The sequence below is a fragment of the Bubalus bubalis genome, chromosome 9, assembly GCF_019923935.1.
Source record: "Bubalus bubalis isolate 160015118507 breed Murrah chromosome 9, NDDB_SH_1, whole genome shotgun sequence".
Lineage (NCBI taxonomy): Eukaryota > Metazoa > Chordata > Mammalia > Artiodactyla > Bovidae > Bubalus > Bubalus bubalis.
The window spans coordinates 76,897,253-76,921,867 of NC_059165.1; the positions used below are offsets into that span (position 1 = coordinate 76,897,253).

The window sequence follows — 24,615 nt, forward strand, 5'->3', positions numbered from 1 at the left end:
GCAACCCACTCTAGTATTCTTACATAGGGAATCCCATGGACAGAGGAGCCTAGTGGGCTATAATCCATAGGGTCACAAAGAGTCAGATACAAATGAAGTAATTTAGTGCACATGCATGCATTATCAACAGTTCAGGCAGTCTTCCCAATTATGTTTTTGTTTTCTGTGACCTACTTCTGAAAAAGTGTGGATGTGTTTGATCTAGACTATGGTGGTCTAGACCTGATCTGCCTGGGTTCCTTTTTTGTCCTTCCCTGTTGTGTTCTCTATCATGAAGAACTATAGAGGCTGCTGCCGGGCTACCTACAGAGGCTGTGGTTTACCAAAGTCCTGTGTTTGATGGCTTCTCACTGAGTTGAGCCACTGGAGGCCCTGGTGAGAGCCTGGAGAAGGGAGATTGGGAGAAGCCAGGGTAATTTCCCTCCTCCTTCTTCCCTGATCTGATGCTCTGGCAGCACATGAATTTTTCCTCTTGCTCCAGCTCCCACTGAACAGGCTGTCCATGGTTCCAGTTCTGTTGGCTCATGGACTCTCCTGGGTTCCAATAGTACTACCTCTTCTCTTTGTTCTGCAGCCTAAAGGTAGGATTGGCTTCCTGTTGTTGCTAACATCTGGGTTGTGTCATTTCCTGCTTGACTCTCAGCTTTTCCATCACCTGTGTAACCCATTCTGCGCCCTCAATCCCTTCTGTTTATTCAATACTTGCAATGGTACATCATCCACTTCATTTTGTGAAAAGGAATTTGAAGTCCAGAGAGGTTAACGTGTGCTTTCTAAGGCTCTCTGGAAGTCAGACTTGTAGCATTTCAGTCACCAACAATGTGGTTAAGAATCCAGACGTAAGAAAACAGTATAATTTCCTTAATGTGAGTAGCTATCTGAAAATCCTTGCAGTAAGGTCCAAACATCAGCCCCTCTAAGCAGACATTCATTAATCCTATTATTTCTGTTTTTGCAAGTAACTATTCAACTTGTTGTCACTGAAATTCTCCTGGGAAACTGGTGCTCGTATTTGCCTGGTGACGGCATTGCTGTTAGGCTGTTGTTTCATTGACTGGAGCTCTTATGGCCTGGAATTGTGGTGAATGGTACAATTGTGGTGAATGGCACAGTTCCCCAGGCACCTAATTCACTGTTAACTGGAGTCTTGCCCAGTGTAATCTGGGTTGATCATTTATAGAAGCCAAGAGAACTGAAATCCCCAGACAGAGAACTGAATAAATGAGTGGTTTCATTTTCCTCACCCAGTGAGATGGGACGTTGCCAGCAGCAGTCCCAGATTAAGGATGTTACGACTGAACCCTTCACTGTGGTGGTGGCTGGGCAGGCCCACTGCTTCAATCTTCTTTCAAGAAAGAATTTCCTATCTTGAGAGATTGCAAATGTAATGGTTTCAGGATCTGCCTCAACTTTCCATCCAGGGCCACAGCTTCCCCAAGCAATGCCTGAACGCAGCAGGAGGCACTTGCACATGGCCATTTCTGTGCAATATAGGAATCATCAGATGGACAGTCTCCACTCTGGAGGGTCCCATTGGCTTTGCTGAGATTTTTGTCAGATAGGCATTTCAATTCAAGGCTTCTCCTGTTGAATACTGCCTTCTTCCCTCTTTCTTTTCATAAGAGTGGTCAAATTTTCAAATGAGAAACTCTGAAGGATTTTGTGGCTCAACCCCCACTACCACCCAACACCACTTTTGATCTTCACCCTCCCAATAACCCCAGAGTTGCACTCCTAACTGTGATTCAGTGTCTGTCTCCTGGAGGTCCTAACTGGCTGCACTCCTCTTGGTCCCTCCCTACTATTTTTTTAATTAAATATAACTGATGTATAATATCATATGTTACAGCTGTACAATATAGTGATTTCCAATCTGTCCATGGGATTTCCCAGGCAAGAATACTGGAGTGGGTTGCCATTTCCTCCTCCAGGGAATCTTCCTGACCCAGGGATTGAACCTGAGTCTCCTGCATTGCAGGCACACTCTTTACCATCTGAGCTACCAGGGAAGTTGAGTTACATTCCGTTTACAGTTATTATGAAATATTGACTATATTCCCTATGTTGTCTCCTTGTCACTTATTTTATATTTTTCATTACATTAAAAAAAAGTTATAGTGGAGTGTGGTTGATTTTTATGTATGTTAGCTTCAGTTGTACAGCAAAGCAATTCAGTTATTCATATACATGTCCCTATTTTTTTTCAGAGTCTTTTCCCATTTAGGTTATTACAGAATATTGAGTTGAATTCCTTGTGTTATACCCTATGTCCTTGTTAACTACCTGTTTTATATATAGTAGTGTGTATGTCAAGCCCCCATTTGTTTATTTAACTTACATGCAGAGTACATCATGTGAAATGCCAGGCTGGTTGAAGCACAAACTGGAATCAAGATTGCAGGGAGAAAGATCAATGAGCTCAGATATGCAGATGACACCACCCTTATGGCAGAAAGTGAGGAGGAACTAAAGAGCCTCATAATGAAAGTGAAAGAGGAGAGTGAAAAAATTGGCTTAAAATTCAACATTCAAAAAATTAAGATCATGGTATCCAGTCAGTCCCATAACTTCATGGCAAATAGATTGGGAAAAAATGGAAACAGTGACAGACTTTATTTTCTTGGCCTCCAAAATCACTGCAAATGATGACTTCAGTCATGAAATTAAAAGACGCTTGCTCCTTGGTAGAAAAGCTCTGACAAACCTAGACAGTATATTAAAAAGCAGAGACATCACTTTGCCGACAAAGGTCCATCTAGTCAAGGCTATGGTTTTTTCCAGTAGTCATGTATGAATGTGAGAGTTGAACCACAAAGAAAGCTGAGTGCCAAAGAATTAATGCTTTTGAACTGTGGTGTTGGAGAAGACTCTTGAGAGTCTCTTGAACAGCAAGGAGATCAAACCAGTCAATCCTAAGGGAAATCAGTCCTGAATATTCATTGGAAGGACTGATGCTGAAGCTGGACCTCCAATACTTTGGCCACCTGATGCAAAGAACTGACTCATTGGAAAAGACCCTTATGCTGGGAAAGATTGAAGGCAGGAGGAGAAGGGGACGACAGAGGATGAGATGGTTGGATGGCATCACCGACTTGATGGACATGAGTTTAAGCGAGCTCTGGGAATTGGTGAAGGAGAGGGAGGCCTGGTATGCTGCAGTCCATGGGTTCGCAAAGAATAGGACATGACTGAGTGACTGAATTGACTGATGTCAACCCCAATCTCCTACTTTCTCTCTGCTCCACCTTTCTTCTTTAGTAACCATAAGTTTGTAGAATGGTGATCCCACCTCCAGCATCTCAGCATTGTGCCCATGCTTTAGTAGAATGCAGCACTACCAATTGACTCTGTTCTTCTTTCAGGAAATTTTACTGCCTTCATTTCTTAGGCCAGAACTGTGTCCTGTAACTATAGCAACCACAAAGGAGGTGGGGAAATGTTTTTTGTTTTAGCTCAATGTATTATGGTCCCAACAAAACTGAATTCTGCTACTGAGAAAGAAGAAAAGAATAGGTATTCTGTAGATGAGTGGTCCCCAGTCTTCTTGGCACCAGGCACTGGTTTTGTGGAAGACAGTTTTTCTATAGACTGGGGTTCGGGGATAGCTTTGGGATAATTCAAATGCATTACATTTATTGTGCACTTCATTTCTATTATTAAGTCAGCTTCATCTCAATCATCAGGCATTAGATCCTGGAGGTTGGGAACACCAGCTGTAAGCAACAAGTAGTTTTTGCCCCACCTTACCTGGAGAATTCCATGGACAGAGGAGCCTGGCAGGCTACAGTCCTTGGGGTTGCAAAGAGTTGGACATGACTGAGCAACTATCACTTACTCACTTATTTTCATTTCTGGAAACCTTTTTTTTTTAAAAATTAAAACAGTTGATGTATGTAATTATATTAGTTTAGGTTACTACATAGTAATTTGACATTGTATATATTATAAAATGATCACCATGATAACTCTAGTAACCATTCTGTCCATGTATAAACTTGTTAAAATATTACTAATCATATTCCTTATGCTGTTATATTCCCATGGTTTATTTATCATATAACTTGGAGGTTTGTATTTCTTATCTTCTACATCTGCTTCACGTTCCCTCCCCACCCCTGCCTTCTGGCAACCACCTGTTTTCTGTATGTATGATTCTGTTTTCATTTCATGTTTATTTGCTTTTGTTTTTTAAATTCCACATGTAAATGAGATCATGTGGTATTTGTCTTTCTCTAACTTACTTCACTTAGGATAATACCATTTAGGTCCATCCATGCTGTTGCAGATGATAAGATTTGATATTTTTATCAAATATTCTGAGGAATATTCCATTGTACTTTTGTCATATCCCACATCTTTCCCCATTTGTCTGTGTGCAGACACTGAGGTGTCTTTTGTATCTTGGCTGTTTAAATAGTGCTATAATAAGCATTGGAACACATATATCTTTTCAAATTAGTGTTTTGTTTTCTTTGGATATTACTCAGAAGTAGAATTGCTGGAATGTATGGTAGTTCTGTTTTTAATTTCTTTAGGAACCTCCATACTGTTGCCCATAGTCCCACCAGTGATGTGTGAGGATTCCCTTTCATATACTTCTTGTTACATGTTTATTGGTTGTCTTTTTTGATGGTAGTCATTCTGACAGGTGTGAGCTGGTATTGCATTGTCATTTTGATTTGCATTTTCCTGATGAAAAGCAGTGTTGAACATCTTTTCATTTGTTTGCTGGCCATCTGTATGCCTTCTTTGGGAAAATGTCTGTTCAGATCCTCTGCCCATTTTTTGATTGGGTTGTTTGTTTTTTGATGTTGAATTGCATGTGTTCTTTGTATAATATATTTTGGATATTAACCCCTTGTCAGATATATTGTTCTCAAATATATTCTCCTCTCAGATTTTTTTTCTACCTTGAAAAGGAGAGGGAGCCAGAGCAGATGGAATAAGCCTTATCTCTCCTTTCAAACAACACTTAAAAGGGTAATAACCCATTTGCTAGGTAGTATATAACAAGTTCTTTAAGAATTTGCCTTAGCAAGTTACTTTTGAACAAAATATGAAAAATGAGATTGTGAACTATTTTGAACAACCATCTCAGTGTTTATAACAAAGTCTTAATTTGTCATATTCTTTTTGGAGAAAGCTGTCTTTTCTAATGATGTCACCATTATTTAAAGCACTTTTGAGTTCTGGTCTTACTGATTTCGGAACCACTTCATAAGTTATACAGAAAGTTTGTATCATTCCTTGACAGGGAGATTCCAGTTGATCAAAATACCATTTACCGTATTTTCCTGATCTGGCTCTAAATGTCTGTCTAGTCTCCAAATCTACTTATAATATGATGAAAATTTGTCATCACTGAGTCTGTGTCATAAACTAAAGGAAATTTAAGAGGTGTTCAAAAATATTTTGAGTAAAGGCAGTATTGTTGGAGTAAAGTCATAGGCTCCTGAGGTGTCTAGTTGGAAAAGGTGCATATACCCTTTATTTTGTCAGATATTGAATCACCTACTCTAAGAACAGTTTAAAAACATATTCAGATAATCTTCTCTATTCAAATCTAAGAATTTTTTAATTAAAATTTTTTATTGAATGAAAAATTCTTTAAATTCTACAATGCTTTACAGTTTTCAGAAGTTTCACACAATTTCATATAATCCAATAGTATGATAACCCCATTTTTAATCCCCTATGCCTATAAGTAATGCCCCCTCCCTCCTCTCTCCCCACTGGCAAACCACCAGTGTATTCTCAGTTTCTGCTAGTCTGTCTCCTTTTTGTTTTTATTCACTGGTTTGTTGAATGTTTTAAATTCCACACATGAATGTGGAAACTTTTACTTAACTTTGTTCCATTAATATTTCTCATTTTTTAATGAAACACCTAATATCCTATAAAACATTAGCTTGGGAGATATGCCATTTTTAGAATTTGATGAAATTAGGAAATTTTATACAGTTAAACATGCCCATTCCCAGCTCTTAAAAATATCCCAAAGAGTAAAGCAGTTATCCTCCAATTAAAAATAAATAAATGTAAATAAAATGTAATATAAATAAATTGTAAATATAACAAACATTTATAAATAAAATGTAAATAAAATTCCAAAGAAGTTAAGTTAATTCTAATACTAGACATCAGAATCTGGCAAGGATGAAATGATGAAGAACTTGGCAAGATGTTATGCTATAGTAATTACAAGATTTTTTCCATGCTAAGCACAGATCATTTTCAGAAAAGGCTGAGAAGTATTGGTTTTGAATTTCAATAAAAATTAAAGAAAATGTAATTAAAGTATACTCAAAATGTATTTTGAATAATGTCTCTAGAGATATTATATAAATGTAGTATTTGATCCATTGCTTCAAGATAATGTTTATTGCTGCTGTGAAAAGAGAGGAATTTACCATAATAATATCAGTGTCATTTTACATTGAATACAGCTAATATCAAATTGGCTATTACCAGAGTCAGATGAGCATCCCAGGAGTAGATGTAATGGAAACTTAAAGAAATGAAGGGAGCTGGCCCTGCTGCTGGACTTTCTGTACAGTGTCATGCTCCTTGGAATCCCCCCTGTCCTGACACTTCCCCTCTCCCCCACCAACCCCACCACGCCCTGTCTGTGTGGATTGATATATTGTCCAAAGCTTAACTTTTATCATGGATACCACCTCCTCTGTGAAGTCTTTTCTGATCTTCTCCAGTGACCTGTTCTGTCTCTCTGCCTCTAGACCCACAGCACTGGGGAGTTAATGCATTTGTCTTATGGCATTTCATTCTGCATTGGTTGTGGTATATGTGATCTTGTCAAGACCCTTTCATGCAACCCACATTCCACCTTGAAATCCTTGTTTGTATCTCTTGTATTTAGCCAACACATAGCTAGTGTCCAAGTTTTATGAATTGAATTGTGAAAAAAAAAAAACCCCGAAATACCCAGCTACTTCCTGTAAGTACTCTCATACTGAGAGAAACTGGTAAAAACAAAATGGGCACCTGAGGACAGTCCCCTCAATGTTTGGTGTTGGTATTAGCATTAATGGTCTTCCCAGGACACCAGTATGTACCTAAGGAGGAACTTAAAGTCTATTATTTCATCATTGTGTCTCTAAGGGACAATGCTAATTTAACCAGGAGGAGAAGGGGATGACAGAGGATGAGATGGTTGGATGGTATCACTGACTCGATGGACATGGGTTTGGGTGAACTCTGGGAGTTGCTGATGGACAGGGAGGCCTGGCGTGCTGTGGTTCATGGGGTCACAAAGAGTCGGACATGACTGAGCAATTGAACTGAACTGAATTTAACCAGGAGAGTATTTCTCAGTATTTCTAATGCATGGGCTGTTTTTTTTTTTAGTGTGTTATTATCTTAAGTTATGTAAATTATTGTCAACTGTCTGGATTAAATAAATAAACAAAAACAAAGGATGCTATGAAAAGGTCCATTACCTCTTGACTTTGAGCAATTGCCTAATTACCTCAAGTTCAAAGCTTATCCATGGAATTCCTAGTAATAATGACTTACATTTGTCTAGTGATGGGAGATTTACAAGGTGCTTTCATCTGTGGCATTCATTCAATCAATCAACTTGTTAATTAAATTAATCCTTCAACAGACATTTCTTTACAGCCTATTACATACCAAACATTGGCAAGCATGATCTGAGGAATCCTAAAGTAAATAAGACAAAAGTGCTGCCTTTGTAAAAGTCTTCAGTCCGGTGAGAGTTGACAAATACAAGCAAGCAGATGACTAAAACGCTGTGATTGAAGCTTGTAAACACCTTAGTGGGGGCAAAGGTGGGGATTGGGCCTTTCTCACTAAAGTGAAGTGAAAGTCGCAATCATGTCTGACTCTTTGCAACCCATGGACTTATACAGTCCATGAAATTTTCTAGTCCAGAATACTGGAGTGGGTAGCCTTTCCCTTCTCCAGGGGATCTTCTCAACCCAGGGATCAAACCCAGGTCTCCCGCATTGCAGGCGGATTGTTTACCAGCTGAACTGCAAGGGAAGCCAAAGAATACTGGAGTGGGTGGCCTACCCCTTCTCCAGCAGATCTTTCTGACCCAGGAATCAAACTGGGATCTCCTGCATTGTAGGCGGATTCTTTGCCCACTGAACTATTGGGGAAGCTACTAGGGAAAGTGGACAGGAGAGCATTCATAGCAGAGGGGTCACTGAGTGAAGTCTTATGTGATTCTTACTAGTGAGAACCTGTCTTAGGTGTGAAGCATCTTCTCGGAGGTGACCCTGTTCTTAAGACTTCAGAAGTGACTTGTCCCACTGCACAGCATAGCTCTCCTGTACCCCATGTGATTTCTGGAGTGTGACTCTCATGTTCCAGTAGTGATAAGAAAGGGAAGGTAAAGTTGGAGAGCCTGAAAATGAGGATTAAGTTTATGCAAAATGATCTTGGTTCCCAGAGTAACAAGAAAAACAGCTTGATTGAAAATGTTATTCATCCATAAAGAAAAGAGAGAAAGCCAAACCCAAAGGCAGGGTTTAGAGCTGGAAACAATGGCTTTGCTAAGATTTACAAGCCTCTGGGATTTCTCAGTTGTATAGGGTATAAAGGAAAGTTATTTGAAAAATATTCAAATTATTTGGACATTATTTTCCCTAGGCAATATGGAAACTCACTTTTTGGTCGTTGGGTCTCTATTAACATAAAACTGTGGAGGAAATGAGTTTTAAAAGGATGACCTACTTCTTCTGCTGTCACCACCCACAGACTCCAGTTTAATTTCTGTTCACTAGAGGGCCCTAGTTTTTTTTCATGGGACGGATGCTTCTCTCAGGTCACACTTTTGGTGTGTGCGGCCACATTCCACTAGATTGGCGGCACACTGATTGGTGAGGTGCCTTAAGAAGGCACCCACAGTCATTTAAGATAACCTGGCAAGAACAACTTAGTATTGGCACATATTTTTTTTTTTCTCTCTAAAAGGAAGCTTAATATTGGATGTTAGAATGTAACATCATACAGAGATTTCTAATATGAGCTAAGACTGCCTGGATAGTATGATGGAAGGGGATTTGGTCTTTTTCTTTGCCTTCGTACTTCATGTCATCACCTACGCATTAGGAGCTGGAGTGATGCATTTTATAAACTATTAAATTGTAAATCACAGTTAGGAAAGCAGGTATTTTAACATATCTGAAAACAAAGTTCCATTATTCCAATGGGCTAGGTAACCCCATATTTTTACAGTGAGTTACAGATTAGAAAATGTTTTAGATATTCTCTTTTGGCCCTCACAGGAACTCCAAAGGGAGGCATTTGAAATCTGTTTAGCTGCAAGAATTTTTTTTTTTTAACTCATGAGGAAACTGAGACCCATATAGGTTAAGGCTAGGCTCTAGCTGAGGCTTTTTTGGGGGGTATCTTCTGGACTAATGTTACTTAGTTCTGTCAAAAGATAAACTGAAAGTGAAAGTTGCTCAGTTGTGTCCTACTCTTTGCCACCCCATAGCCAGGCCTACCAGGCTCCTCTGTCCTTGGAATTCTCCAGGCAAGAATACTGGTGTAGATTGCCATTTCCTTCTCTAGAGGATCTTCTCCAGCCAGGGATTGAGCCCACGTCTCCTGCATTGCAGGCAGATTCTTTACTGTCTAAGCCACCAGGGAAAAATAAATTGAGGCATATTCAAATTTTGAGTTTATTTTAGCAAATTCGATGCGAATCAGGCCAAATGGGAAGTGGTTAGGATGCTCCACATACAGGAGCTGGGAGAAAGACTTTATAGAGAAGATGCAAGGGAAGCGAAGGAAGGGAATTATCTGAGTGGCTGAAGCAGTTGCATTGTTTGGAAAAGCTGAGTTGGTTATTTATGATTGGTCGTCATTAGGTTTCACTTTCTTAACCTTGAGACATTACAACCTTAGGTTTTGGTTACTTTATGTAGGGTGCTAATGTGTTAGTCTAATGGCCTCCTTGTTTTAATTGATTTACTGTTCTTTATATTGCTTCTTTGCAGGGAAATTCTCTCGTGGACACGCACTGTGCCTTTAGCCCTGATCTGCTATTTCTCAAACCTGTGGGATTAGTTGCAAAGGAGCCCAAGTGAGAAAATGGATGATTCCGTACCAGCCTGTCTCACTTATAAGAAAAGTAATACAAATCATATACCCCTGTGGTATGGTAGTTTGAATTACTTTAATATACAATGAGCAGCACATAATTAAATTCTAAGAATCAAGAATTATATTTCTTGTACTGGGAACTCCTGCATCAGGAGAGCATTCATCTGGATGAATAAAGCCCACTAGGGATGCTCATTACAACACTGTGAGCAGATTAAGTTGTAGAGAGATAACAGAAAGAGGTGATGTTACCAGTGTCAGCCCATTTTCTCAGGCCATGCTAGCCTGGAGTTTTAAAAGGGGTCACATCAATGGCAATAACCAGTATTTTAAACTTTTTATCTCTTTGGCTATTACAAACCTCCTCACCCACCCCCAGCGAAGTCCCAGGGGTTGTCTCCTCCTTGGCCCCGGTTCTTTCCACCTCCTGTGGGTTCCATGATGTGTTTCCTTCCTCCTCTGCTTCAGCTGCCGTGTTGGCAGGCTGGCTGCCCTCAGAGGGGGCACAGATTTTTCTCTCAGTTGGCAGCCTCCCCTGGTACAATTCTTGCCTCTGCCTCTGAATTCTTTCTTGGAGTTGTAAATGTGAGCCAGGCAGAGGCTGGACATGCAGTCTTCTCCCTTTTGGATCTCAAAGCAGGGCAGGATTGTTAGTACTCCTTGTCTTCATTTTTAGATGGACAACCCTCTTGTTTTAGTCCATGAAGGTAGGTAGGCCATGGACAAACTGGGAAACATCAAAACTATATTAAGACTGTCATCTTGTCCTCCCCTTGGTTCCTCATGAAAATACTTACTAGTATTTTCTAGCAGACTAATATCTTTTAGCTGCCGAGAGGCCCAGAATCTCAGCACAAAATAGAGCTAGACGCAAGCTTAGGGGACCCCAAATATCAATATTTGTGTTTAACTCGGGGCTGATTCTTTCCCTTCTATTTTCTGTGCCCTCTTTCTTGTATTCTTGGCCTCTGTTTCTTTGGTTAATTGGGGGAGGGGGAACAACCTAGCTATAGAAGTGAAAGTTGCTTTCAAAGGCAAAATGCCTTAGGTCAGATCTGTCGCCCTGGTTGAAGGGAAGGAAACATAGGAGACCCATTGAAAACCAGTTAGTATTTCCAATCAGAAGGGGAATACTCTACCTCCCTCATGGTAGATAGCTCTCCATTTGAGCGAACCAAATCAGCTGGAAAGGCTTCTCAGTCCTAGGGCTAAGGAGTAAGGCATCTGGAACTCAGTGAGGCTGTACATTTAAAACAAAACAAATCTAAACTGGAACATAAAATCAGTAAAAATTAACCATGGGAGACAGAGCTTGCTGGATTTGGATTTGTGGGTGGCAAGTATCTGGGTGCAGCGCCCCTGTTTCACTGTCCAGAGTGTGGTGAATAGTCTCTGCTCTGAGCTGGGGTTTTGTTGCAGAGCCATCCTTTCTGTTTACATGCCCAGCATCTTCCTAAACCATTCTGAGCCCACTTTTCCTTATTCTCACTTGATTAAAGCCTCCGAGAGGCTCAGCTGCTGCTGCTGCTGCTAAGTCGCTTCAGTTGTGTCTGACTCTGTGCGACCCCATAGACGGCAGCCCACCAGGCTCCCCCGTCCCTGGGATTCTCCAGGCGAGAACACTGGAGTGGGTTGCCATTTCCTTCTCCAATGCATGAAAGTGAAAAGTGAAAGTGAAGTCACTCAGTCATGTCCGACTCTTAGCGACCCCATGGACTGCAGCCCACCAGGCTCCTCCGTCCATGGGATTTTCCAGGCAAGAGTACTGGAGTGGGGTGCCATTGCCTTCTCAGCAGAGAGACTCAGAGGTCACCTGAAAAATCTGAACTCTGTTTATAGGAAGGTGTTTCTTAACCAAGACTACACTTAAAAGGCAGTATGATGTGGGGAAAAGAGGGTCATCAGGGTATTAGGAGACCTGGAATTTTCATTTCTGTTAACTGTGCACCTGACCAGGGAAGCTCCCTTCTCTGTCTCTTGTCCCTGCTTTCCTCCTCTACCTCTATCGGTCTGTTTCCTCTGTAAACAGGTTTGATCTATGTGATCCCTCCTTCTCCCAAGTTCTGAGTGTATAATTTTGCAAGGTTCCTCCCACCAAGGACTTTCTTCGTGTCCCAAGGAAATGTTTTCAGTTATGAGAGATATTTTCGTGTGCATGTATTGAGCACATTTGTAGCAAGTACAAATGACCATTCAAAGTGTTCTTTCCACATGTCACTTAATCCTTAATGGTGATAACAAACAATTACATAGCTCTTGCTCTGTGCCAGACTCTGTTCTAAACAGTTGATATACATTTGCCCATTTAAATCCTTATCACAAAGTGTATGCAGTTGATACTATTATGATCTTCATTTTGCAGGTGGCTATTGAATCTTAAAGGAGAAACAAACATAGGGCCCAAGGGCCTGGGCTGATCTCTATATTCATAAACCAGGACAGGACAATCATCTTCTCTTGACCACTGAGGAGGCTGGGGTTCTAACAGACTAAGGTACGCTGCCCACAGTCACAGAGCAAGTAAGTAGCACACTTGGAAATCAAACCCGCGTCTAACTCGTTCCAGAGCCCACGTTCTTTCCATTTTGCTGCTTGGCCTCCCAGGGGCATCTTTTGCTTTGTCATAAACCGCAGAGCTGAGCATGGCACTTTTAATGATGGAAAAGTTTGCCAAATGAAAAGCAGATTAGTGAGATATTTGGGATGCTTTGCAGTAAATAAATCTCTTTCAGAATTCTCATCTTCTCCCACTCACATTGCTAAAGCCATAACAGTAACAATTACCTCAGCCTGCTTGAGGCCGTGTGGGAGTGAACTCTCTTAATTTTATTGCTCAGGGAAGGCACTGGGGACCCACAAACCTTTCCCTGAGCTGACTGAGCCATAGGTCAGAAATTGGGTATATCAGAGGTTGGCTTTCCCCATCAGAGCCTCCTCTGGCCCCTCCTGTTTTAGCTGTGTCTTGAAACACCATTACTTGAGGAGAGAAATAGAGCTAAAAGTTGGACCAACATTAAGAGTATTAGAAATGTCAGTGCCAACCTCTTTTCCTGAATAGATGAGACCTTGAGCCTCATTTGAACACAATTGCCTGAGACTTGAGGAGAGTCTCTCTCTCTCTCTCTCTCTCTCTATACATATATACACACATATATGTAATAGGTAATCTCAGCTACTCTATGAGAATTTAAAAATATCCCTTTGAAACTGAGAGGCCAGAACAGAAATGTAATTATTTCTGTATGATATACAACTGAATTCGAAGCCAAATGCTCACATTTATATTCAAGAGGAATGTGTGTGTACTCAGGCTGGGTGTTCAGGGTTTGAGGGATGTGAAGACAAGCAAGTCCCTGGCCCCTTGTCTAAGAGCTTGGAATCTATTAAGGGAAGTGGAGCGCAAACTGGAATAATCTGTGCTGCATGGGGAAACTTAACATTTACTGCCCATCCTCCACAGGCCAGGCATTGTGTCAAGCACTTTATAGAAGAACATGGCAAGATGGGAGTATTATCCCCCTTTCTAGGGGAGGAAAGCAAGGCTTAGGATAAGCTATCCTGGGTCAGCATTATAAATATGGCTGGGCTTCAGAATTAGGTGGTTCAGATGACAGACTGTCTCCTATGTTGTACTAATAATATTAATTACATGGGGTTCATTTAATGGTTTAATGTATTAGATATCCTTTATGAGGTTTAAAGATTTATGAAATAGCTCACCAAGGTGCATCATGTTTTGAGATGACAATTTTTGACCTGGAGTATTTTGAGGAATCTTGGGCAAATCAAATAACTTTCAGCTTCCTCAAAGGAATGTATAAGACAGAAAACTTTACCCATTTCTCATGCTTTTGTGTTTATTGGGTGAGGCTTATGGATGGATGGTCTTTGGGTGGGGGAACAGAAGAGGTCTAGATAACCTATAGAGCTACACTGTCAAAGTGAAAGTCACTCAGTTGTGCCTAACTCTTTTCGACCCCGTGGACTATATAGCCCACCAGGCTCCTCTGTCCGTGGAATTCTCCAGACAAGAATACTGGAGTGGGTAACTGTTCCCTTCTCCAGGGGATCTTCCCAACCCAGGGATCGAACCCAGGTCTCCTGCGTTGCAGGTGGATTCTTTACCATCTGAGCCACCAGAGAAGCCCATTTTGTTGTTATTCACTCCATTGTGTCTGACTCTTTGTGACCCCATGGACTGTAGCCCACCAGGCTCCTCTGTCCATGGGATTTTCCAGGCAAGAATACTGGAGTGGGTTGCCATTTCCTTCTCCAGAAGCCCACTACTTGGTAAGAAATAATGGTTTTAAATTTTGACTTCATTACTTTACAGTGGCTGCATCAGCTCAGTAAAAGTTAGCAGAGTTTTTTTTTTTGTTGTTGTTTTTTCTTCTTCTTAAAAAATGTTTATTTGGCTGTGCCAGGTCTAAGCTGCAGCATGCAGAATCTAGTTCCCTAACCAGAGATCCAACCCAGGCCCCTTGCACTGGGACCATGGAATCTTAGCCACTGGACCACCAGGGAAGTCCCCAGGGTTAGCAGTTTGATGTGGCTACCAAAAAGCCAGTCTTAACAGAAGTATCTGTGATGGGTAAGGTAAGAACCCCACTCTACTTTGCCTTGGTCAGACCTTGGTTGGAATACTGTGTTTAGTTCTGGCAAATGAGCATGCGTGCTAAGTCACTTGAGTCATGTCCGACTCTTTATGACCCCATGGACTGTAGGCCACCAGGCTCCGTCTGTCTATGGGATTCTCCAGGCAAGAATACTGGAGTAGGGTGCAGGGATCAAACCTCTGTCTCTTCCATCTCCTTCATTGGCAAGCATGTTCTTTACCACTGGGGCCACCTGGGAAGACCTCTGAGCAATGTACATTAAGACCAATATAAAGCAACTAGGACATATTCAGGAGAAAGTTTGGATCTCAATGAGGAAACGAAGTCTGGATGTTTGAGGGAATAGGGCTGTCCGGCTGAAGAAAAGGCTTGAAGGTCTAAGATAACAGTCTTTGAATATTAGAGGGACTGCCTTAGAGGAATGTAGTTTTTTGTTTTGTTTTGTTTTTGTTTTTTTGTCTGTGGAAAAAAAAGATGCAACTGGAAGCAACAGCCTCTGGAGAAGTAGATTTGTCTTTGCAGGGGAGAATTTTTTCTGTTATATTTGCCTGAATATGTAAGTTTTTTTTTAATGAAGTGTTGGATTCCCCGTCGCTGAAGGTCCTGGAACATGTGCCCAGTAATTACTTGGTGGAGCCATGGCAGAGGGAATTCAAAGGTATCATGGGTTGGATTTCACAAATATCAGAGTCCTTCCCAACCCTAAGCATCTCAGCACCAATGGACTGAGCACCTTCCAGGCTTTGGCTTCACTTTTGTCACCAGGGTTGGAATATGTTTTGGGGGATGGATAGATGGATGGGTAACCAGGAATATGAAGAATCTATAATAGCAAAGCAGTACTTGGTTCCCTGTAATTGGGTCTGCCATTTTAAAATTTTGCCTTTCCTATATACTAATTTGCTTGTCTTAAACTGTGGGCACCTGAAGGCCTTTGCTGTAACTGTTCAATTTGTGATCCTCAACATAGCACCCCATCCCATGCAATTGGGTTCTTATAAATGTTATTTGACAATGATTTTATCAGGTATTAAGTATTGTCAGGATCTAATAGTTGGAAAGTCTAACTTTGCTGTATGTACAAACTCTACGTTTGTAAAACTTGTGACTGCGTGCTCTCCCTGGGGAAAGACACAGCCTGAATTCTTCCCCAAATTTCAATAAGATGGCAATTTCAGGACATCTAAGAGAGAGAACCAAAGTGATTCACCCTTGAAATTAACCTTAAAAATTACCCAGATGCTATTTGTACTGTTCCCAGCTCTGTGTCAGGTAGGGATATTCAGCTGTTTTGAAACTCTAGCTCTTTTTACCCATTTAAGTACTGAAAGCAATTGACAGACATTTTTTGTTTTCAGTCTACAGATGAACTCTTGAAGTGTCAACAGTAAATATTCCAGCAAAAGGAGTAGCTGTTTGATCGACTTCATTGCTTTCTGCAGGGCAGACTCTGTTGGCTCATGGCAACATCAAATCTTCAGTGACCCGAACTGTCACACCTAGGAGTAGGTTACAAATTCTTTTCAGAGCTATAAACAGCAGGGAAACATGATTTATAGACTAAGAGGCATTTTTAAGCATGGTATCCATGAATGTTTCATATTCCCTCCTTCATTATGGATACTTTGTCCATTCTTTGGAAGAGACTCGGAGATCTTGGTCAGATTCTGTTAATCTCATTTACTTCCATGAATTGATGTCAAATGGATTCGATTCATGGAGGAGATTTTCAAAACTCTACCAAATGGATTTAGAGGAAGATGGAGCTCAATTCATATTAATCCTTTGGCCCAGAGGTTTTTCTGGGCACTAGTCATCATCTGAGTTTGCTTTCTAAGGCAGCTTCCTCTGCTTAAAGTTTATGCTGCTGCTAAGTCGCTTCAGTCATGTCCGACTCTGTGCGACCCCATAGACAGCAGCCCACCAGGCTCCGCCGTCCCTGGGACTCTCCAGGCAAGAACACTGGAGTGGGTTGCCATTTCCTTCTCCAATGCATGAAAGTGAACAGTGAAAATGAAGTCGCTCAGTCGTGTCCAACTCTTAGCGACCCCATGGACTGCAGCCTACAGGGCTCCTCCATCCATGGGATTTTCCAGGCAAGAGTACTGGAGTGGGGTTCATACATAGCAGCTAAGTCTCTGATGGGAAGACATCCTTTACAATTGTGGGTTTTACCCCAATCTCTGGGATTCTTTATAAATAAACTTAGAATGCTCTTCTCATCCCTAGTTATTTGAACTCTCTGAGTCTTAGCTCAGGTTACTGACAGTATTAATTTCCAGATAAATATGTCTTACATCCTTAATACATTGTTTCACACTGGGGCACCATCTCAGAAAGATTTCACCTGTTGCAAATTTATGAGGATGTAGACTATTTATGTCAGTACCTTTTCACCATCTCTCCAACATCTACCTCTATACCAGATAGCATTTCTTTTTTTTTTCCCCGTCACTATATTTTCAATAACATTTTAAAAATGGCCTAATTCTTAGCCTGTTTTTCCTTAGTCTTTGCTAAAACTGTGACTGACAGTGCTTTAGGTTAAGACACCATTTCTTATGAAATTATTTGTATTTTAATAAAAATCTTTGAAGGGTAAAATACTCAAAGTACTGACTCTCTATGGTTAAATTTTAGGCAGTGCAAAAATCGATTCAGATGGAGATGAAGGGGGTTGGGTGGGTTACACAGGACATGGGATGAACACGTCTCCCACTTTTGTTCAAATGTATGAACATAATGAATGAACATCTTTCTTAGCATAAAGAGATGGCACTTCTGTGCTCATGTGGGAACAAATAAAAGAGGCTACTAGTCAGGACCTTGTTTGGCCTAGGGAGGAAGAAGACCACTACTTTGGCAATTTATTTAAGCATTTAATTTTTGTGGGGTAGGGGAGCTAATAGGGGAGCTCATACTTGAAGCTGAATCCAGCCTCTGCACCCTGAAAGTGAAAGTTTAGTCCAACTCTTTATGACTCCTTGGGCTGTAGCCCACCAGGCTCTTCTCTCCATGGGATTCTTCAGGCAAGAACACTGGAGTGGGTTGCCATTCCCTTCAGGGGATCTTCCAGACCCAAGGGTCAAACCCAGGTCTCCTGCATTGCAGGCAGATTCTTTACATTCTAAGCTACCAGGGAAGCCCAACTGACATTGAATTAAATCTGAGAGACAGAGTTTTGGATGAAGTAGAAAAGAGTAGCTTTATTGCTTTGCCAAGCAAAGGGGAACACAGTGAACTAATGCTCAAAACTGTGTGTCCCCAACTTGTAGGGTGAAGTGAGGAATTTTCTAGAAATGGCTCAAAGAGGGCATGATCAGCTTGTGGACATTCTTCTTATTGGTTGGGGGGTGAGGTAAGTGGGAGTGAACATCATCAAATTTCTGGTTCCATGTCTGGGGTTTACATGTTTGTGGCCAGCATACCCTTAAATTCTCCCACCTGGTAGAGATTTAAGTATCTGCAAAACAGCTCAAAAATACTGTTGAATATATATATCCCTTGAGAGGGAACCAGGACCCTGCCTACGGCTACACTATTGTTTCTTTTAACTGTTCCTTACTTGTCTCCTCAACCTCTCCCTTTCCTAATTATCAACTTTTTGAATCTGGAACATATTGGAACTCATAATCACATGCTAGTAAAGTAATGTTCAAAATTCTCCAAACCAGCCTTCAACAGCATGTGAACTGAAAACTTCCAGATGTTCAAGCTGGTTTTAGAAAAGGCAGAGGAACCAGAGGTCAAATTGCCAACATCCATTGGATCATAGAAAAAGCAAGAGATCCAGAAAAACATCTACTTCTGCTTCACTGACTATGCTAAAGCCTTTGACTGTGGGGATCACAGCAAACTATGGAAGATTCTTAAAGAGATAGGAATACCAGACCACCTTACCTGCCTCCTGAGATATCTGTATGCAGGTCAAGAAGCAACAGCTAGAACCAGACATGGAACAACGGACTGGTTCCAAATTGGAAAAGGAGTATGTCAAGGCTGTATATTGTCACCTTGTTTATTTAACTTATATGCAGAGTACATCATGCAAAGTGCCAGACTGGATGAAGCACAAGCTGGAATCAAGATTGCAGGGAGAAATATCAGTAATCTCAGATATGCAGATGATACCACCCTTATGGCAGAAAGCAAAGAAGAACTAAAGAGCCTCTTGATGAAAGTGAAAGAGTGAAACAATTGGCTTAAAACTCAATATTCAAAAAACAAAGATCACCGTATCTGGTCCCATCACTTCATGGCAAATGGATGGGGAAACAATGGAAACAGTGACAGACTTTATTTTGGGGGGCTCCAAAATCACTGCAGATGGTGACTGCAGCCATGAAATTAAAAGACACTTGCCCCTTGGAAGAAAAGCTATGACCAACCTAGACAGCATATTAAAAAGCAGAGGCGTTACTTTACCGACAAAAGTCCATCTAGTCAAAACTATGGTTTTTCCAGTAGTCATGTATGATGGACCGTAAAGAGTTGGACCGTAAAGAAAGCTGAGCACTGAAAAATTGATGCTTTTGAGCTGTGGTTTGGAGAAGACTGTTGAAAGTTGCCTGGACAAACCAGTCAATCCTAAAGGAAATCAGTCCTGAATATGCATTGGAAGGACTAATGCTGAAACTGAAGTTCCAATACTTTGGCCAGCTGATTCAAAGAACTGACTCACTGGAAAAGACCCTGATGCTGGGAAAATTGAAGGCAGAAAAGAAGGGGATGACAGAGGATGAGATGGTTGGATGGCATCACCGACTTGAAAGACATGAGTTTGAGCAAGCTCCAGGAGTTGATGATGGACAGGGAAGCCTAGTGTGCTGTGGTCCATGGGGTCACAAAGAGTCGGACTTGACTGAGCGACTGAACTAAACTGTTTGGAGCTCAGGGAAGGACATGGAAGCTGAATGAAGCCTATTTCCTGTAATCAAGACCAGAAAGACTTCTTTTGCCCAGGAGTCCCACAGGGTCCTGCTCTCTATCATACTCAGTGCAAAGAGCTGTGGAAAATTTGGATATAAGGAATCTTGGCCTCTACCTTCCAAGGGTTCACATCCTACATTGTGAGGAAATCAGACACATCTATTAAGAGTCTCCTCAAATAGAGACTATGAGAAGAATAATCTCAGAGGTACAACTAACATGCTATGAAAATGTATGGTCCATTCTCACCAGGATGTTTGGAAGGGCTTCCTGTAGAAAGTGGGATTTTAGTTGAAATTAAAAACATGTATATTATCATATGTGAAATAGATTGCCAGTCCAGGTTCTATGCATGAGACAGGGTTCTCAGGCCTGGTGCACTGGGATGACCCTAATGGATGGGATGGGGAGGGAGGGCCAGGATGGGGAACACATGTACACCCATGGCTGCTTCATGTGAATGTATGGCAAAAACCACCACAATATTGTAAAGTAATTAGCCTCCAATTAAAATAAAGAATAATAATTTTTATAAAAAAGAGGGAAGAAGGGAAAAAAAAACTTACGTGTCTAGATTGTTAAGAAATTCTTAATTAATCATTAAATAAATGAACCAAAATATTAACATAAAACAAGTGAGACATAAATACAGGGGGACAAAAACAAACAAACAAACAAACAAACAAACAAAAAACAAGTTGTACTTTGAAAACTTGCACTTTTGAAAGAAGTGACTTGAGCAAGGGACTATCCTTTGATTGAAGGCAGGAAGTTTGATGTAGCTGAGTGAAGGCTGGAAGGCAAATGTTATGTTTAGCTTGGAAAACTCAGTAGGGTCTTCAACCCTGCTGGGTGTTGAATGTTTGGTTGAATATTTTAGATTTTATTCTTCTCATATTGAGAAGCCATTTAAGATTTGAGCAGGGGAATAATATTCTTAAAGAAAATATCTATGACTAGGAAGCACTGAAGGGAAGGGGAATGACATACTCATTTATCTACAATTTGGGTAAGAGAGGAAGATTGCTTCTAATTCATTAGATGTGCATTGTATCTGCAGGAGCAAAATAAGCAGCATATCTTAATGCATGAATCTTCCTCCCATGTACACGTCCTTTTTCATCACGGAGCAAGTATTTGGCAGCCAAGTCATCTTTAAAGTAATAAGAACAAAGCTATTTGGAATAAATGTTTCAGAACCATTTGTTACTTTGCGCAGACCTATGAGCAAATAGGGACTGAGCTAAAGCATTTACCCTGTAATGCAGTTCTGCAGGGGCTGCCACACTATCAATATATACTTTTATCTTGGCTAAACTGTAACTGCTGCCACTATTACTCAAAGAACTGAAGTGTCAACAAGGTAATCAGAAAGCAAAGTGGGAGTCAAGAGTTTTTCTGTCATTGTTTCTTAACGTCTCAGAAGATTGTTTCCTTTGTATTCCCTATATTCAGAATATAAAAGCCTCCCAGACATCTAATCTTTACCAGGTCAACCATTTCAAAAGACAGACTATTTTCCAGTTGCTTTTCAGTTTAAGGTAAGTGTTTTAGGGGCTTCCAAACTCTCCCTCTTGAATCTATTTATAAAAAAGAAACAAAACAAAGAATGAAGTAAATGCAATATTATCCCAACTACATTGTCCTGGTATAAAAATTCTAACAGAGCCTAGTGGAAAAAGGTTCTGAATCATGATCTAAGAGATCTGAGTTCTAGCTGTAATTTTGTGAATGCATAGCTTCACAAAAAGCTATGTCATGTCTTGTATTTAATGGGGAGATATTAGAATTTTACTATATAGTTTCTGTGCTATTCAGTAGTATTGTTCACAATTATTTTTGCCTAATGAATCTAGAAAATGGGGAGACATACAATAAGATTGTGGTCCACAATTTTGGGTGGACGTGATGTGTGTTTCTTTGGGGCCAGAATTCACATTACCCATGTAAGGCTCCAAAATTCTTTCTCTCTACAAAGATGATTGAGAGAGAGAGCTTTGTCAGCCTGGGTCCAGGAATAAGGACTATGAGGATCAGAATTCCTAGCCAGCTCATAATGGACGTGCACAAAGAGTCAGAAATGAACCTTTGTTCTTTTAAACCACTGAGATTTTGGGGAATTACTTGTTACAATGAAACGATCAAGTTTATTCTGATGGATATGGTCTCCAAAGAATATAACTGGGGTGCATGGGGAAAGCCCCAGGGATACTGAAGGTCCTTGTTTTTCTTAAGTTTTCTATAGATAAATGTCAGAGCTGCTTTGGGGGGAATTGTTTCCTATCAGTGAAAATACTGAAACATAGACTGTACAATCTCAAGAAGGTGGTTGTGTGATATAATAAGGCATTGATGTTTGGTTTTCTATATTTTTGGCACAGAGCTCTGAAAACCTTTGGAATTTCTTAAGTGCTGAGAGCAATGAAAGTGTCTTTTGTTACGTTAATGAGGTGACTTTTGGAAACCAACTAAGGGTGGAGGCTGGTTGCTAGTGGAGCCAACCAAATGATTAGAGGGTTGAAACTTTCATTCTCACCCCTCTGGGGAGGTCAGAGAGGGCTGGAAGTTGAATGGTTCACCAAAAGCAAATGATTTAATCAATCATGTTTATGTTATGAAACCTCCATAATAACCCAAAAGAAGGGGTTTGGACTGCTTCTGAGCTGGTGAACATGTGGAGACTTGAGGAAAAGACATGCTCAGAGAGCAGGAAAGACTTGGATCCTTTTCCTATGCATCTCTTCCATCTGACTGTTCCTGAGTTTTTATACATATATGTATACATATATAACATTTTATATATATTTATAACATTAATAATATGTAGTAAGTAAAATGTTTCTCTGAGTTCTGTGACTCCACTTTGTGTGAATGAATTAATCATGCTCAAAGCAACTGAAGCACAGGTGGCAACCTTGATTTGTGTGTGTGTGTGTGTGCGCTCTTGTAGGACTGAGCCCTTAATCTGTGGAGTCTGATGCTGTCTTTGAGTAGGTAATGTCAGAACTCAGCTGCATTTGTACAGCCCTCAGTATGCGGTCCTCACTTGGTGGTATGGGGAACCCCCTGACCCTCCGCACTGGACTTGGAACTATAGCTGACTCTGGAACACTGTGGGTTTGAATCCACCTACAGGTGGATTTTTTTCAGTAGATACACATCTTTAGAGTCAACCAAACATAAATCAAGTTTCTAGCTGAGGTTGGTTGAATCTGTGGATGCGAAACTTGTAAATACGAAGGGATCAGCCTGACAGTATTTGAACTCGCTGGTCAATCTTAACTTCATTAAAAATGGGACAATTTTTGTACTTTCTGTTGCAAAGCAATAGGATAGTACACAGCATCACTTACAAAATAAGCTTGTAGTAACGTGAAATTGCATCCAAATCTAATTAATTCTTTAGCTCTGACTGTTTATAAGGAAAATTAGGTAAAAGGGAGCATCTTAAATAACAGCACAGGAATATAGTCAATAGACTTCTGTGGAAAATTCTACAGGATAAATTACTTAGTTTCTTTAATAAATCAGTGCCAAAAAAGGAGGGAGAGCAGTTGTAGACTAACAGACACATCAGCCAATTGCAACATGTGGACCTTGTTTAAATTTTGATTTCAATGGACCATGTATAAAAAAGACGTTTTAACCCGGTTGGAGGAAATTGAGTATGGCTTGGTTATTGTGCTGAAAAGAAATGATGATTAAGTTTTGGGGGTGAGATAATGATGTTGTTGTTATGTTGGAAACAAGTTCTTATCTGTTGGAGATAAATACTATTACATTTAAGGAGAAATGACATAATGTCTGAGATTTGCATTAAAATAGAACACTTGCCCCACCCTCCCCAAACTCCTAAACTAAAATAAATGAGTAGAAAGCTAAGTGTGAGAGTGAGTGTTTGTGTGTGTGTGTATGTGCAGCAGAACAAGATCGGCGGAATATTAACAATTGTTGAAACTGAGTGATGAGTAAATGGCACTGCATACCTACTATATCATTCTCTTTATTTTGTGTATGTTTAAAAATTCCTACCACAAAAAATAATTAAAAGAAAAAATCCTCCATGTCCCTTCTTTTCTTGGAATCCAGCAAGAAACAGGAAGATTAACTCTCATCAGCAAACCCTCACGAGGCTGCTGTTGTCCTCTCTACTCTTCGCTGCCAGACACTTTCAATCATTCTGGAATGCCCTTTCAAATGGGGGCCCGCCTCAGTCCCCAAGGTGTTTCTAATGCAAGCAGTGACTTCTGGGAGTCCACCCCATCCCTGTGTGCCAGCACTCCCACTGGATCCTGGTCAACACCTCGAAATGAGGTGTACCCTAATTCTAGAGTGGAGTCAGGAGGATCCAGATGGATTGCCACTTTTAACTGGTATAAATTACAGCCCGCAAGCAGAGGTGTGCAAGAAATAGTATGACAATTTTTTTTACAACTCCATTTAATTTGTATTTTAAGCCTTGATCCTGCTGGTGTCCTGTTTGGATTTCCATCCATCCCTATTTGAAAGTCATACAGGGCCAAGGTTTTGCGGGAGGGGATGGAAGCGTGGTCATGGTTGACTGGAGCACACAGTGTAGTGAAGACGCCCATCAGCTCGGACGTCTTGCCTCCTTTAGGTTTGGTGGCTCCTGTGCCATGTGGGCCTCCCTTGTGGCTCAGTGGTAAAGAATCCACCTGCCAATGCAGGAGATCCAGGTTCGATCTCTGGATCAGGAAGATCCCCTGGAAAAGGAATAGTAACCTGGTCCAGTATTCTTGCCTGGAAAATCCCATGGATGGGGAGCATGGCAGTCTGTAGTCCCTGGGGTCAAAAAGAGGCAGACACAACTGAGCAGCTGAGCAGGCATGTGCCAGGTGTGGGACAGATTGCCATGATTCTGCTTGTACACACACTACAGCCATCTCCTTCTAGAATTTTTGCCCCACTACCCCTCCAACCACACTTGAGAGGCCTTTTCTCCTCCAGGATCCAC

At 40.8% G+C, this 24,615-nt stretch overlaps 1 protein-coding gene across 1 annotated transcript in view; it reads left to right on the forward strand.

The window, feature by feature from the left end:
- The window catches only part of FAM170A (family with sequence similarity 170 member A), a 77,893-nt gene that overhangs the window by 47,778 nt on the left and 5,500 nt on the right, over positions 1–24,615 (forward strand). The window contains exon 3 of the mRNA XM_044947794.2: positions 12,458–12,589. The gene's annotated coding sequence lies outside the window, so the exon portion shown is untranslated. The remainder of the gene's footprint in view (positions 1–12,457; positions 12,590–24,615) is intronic.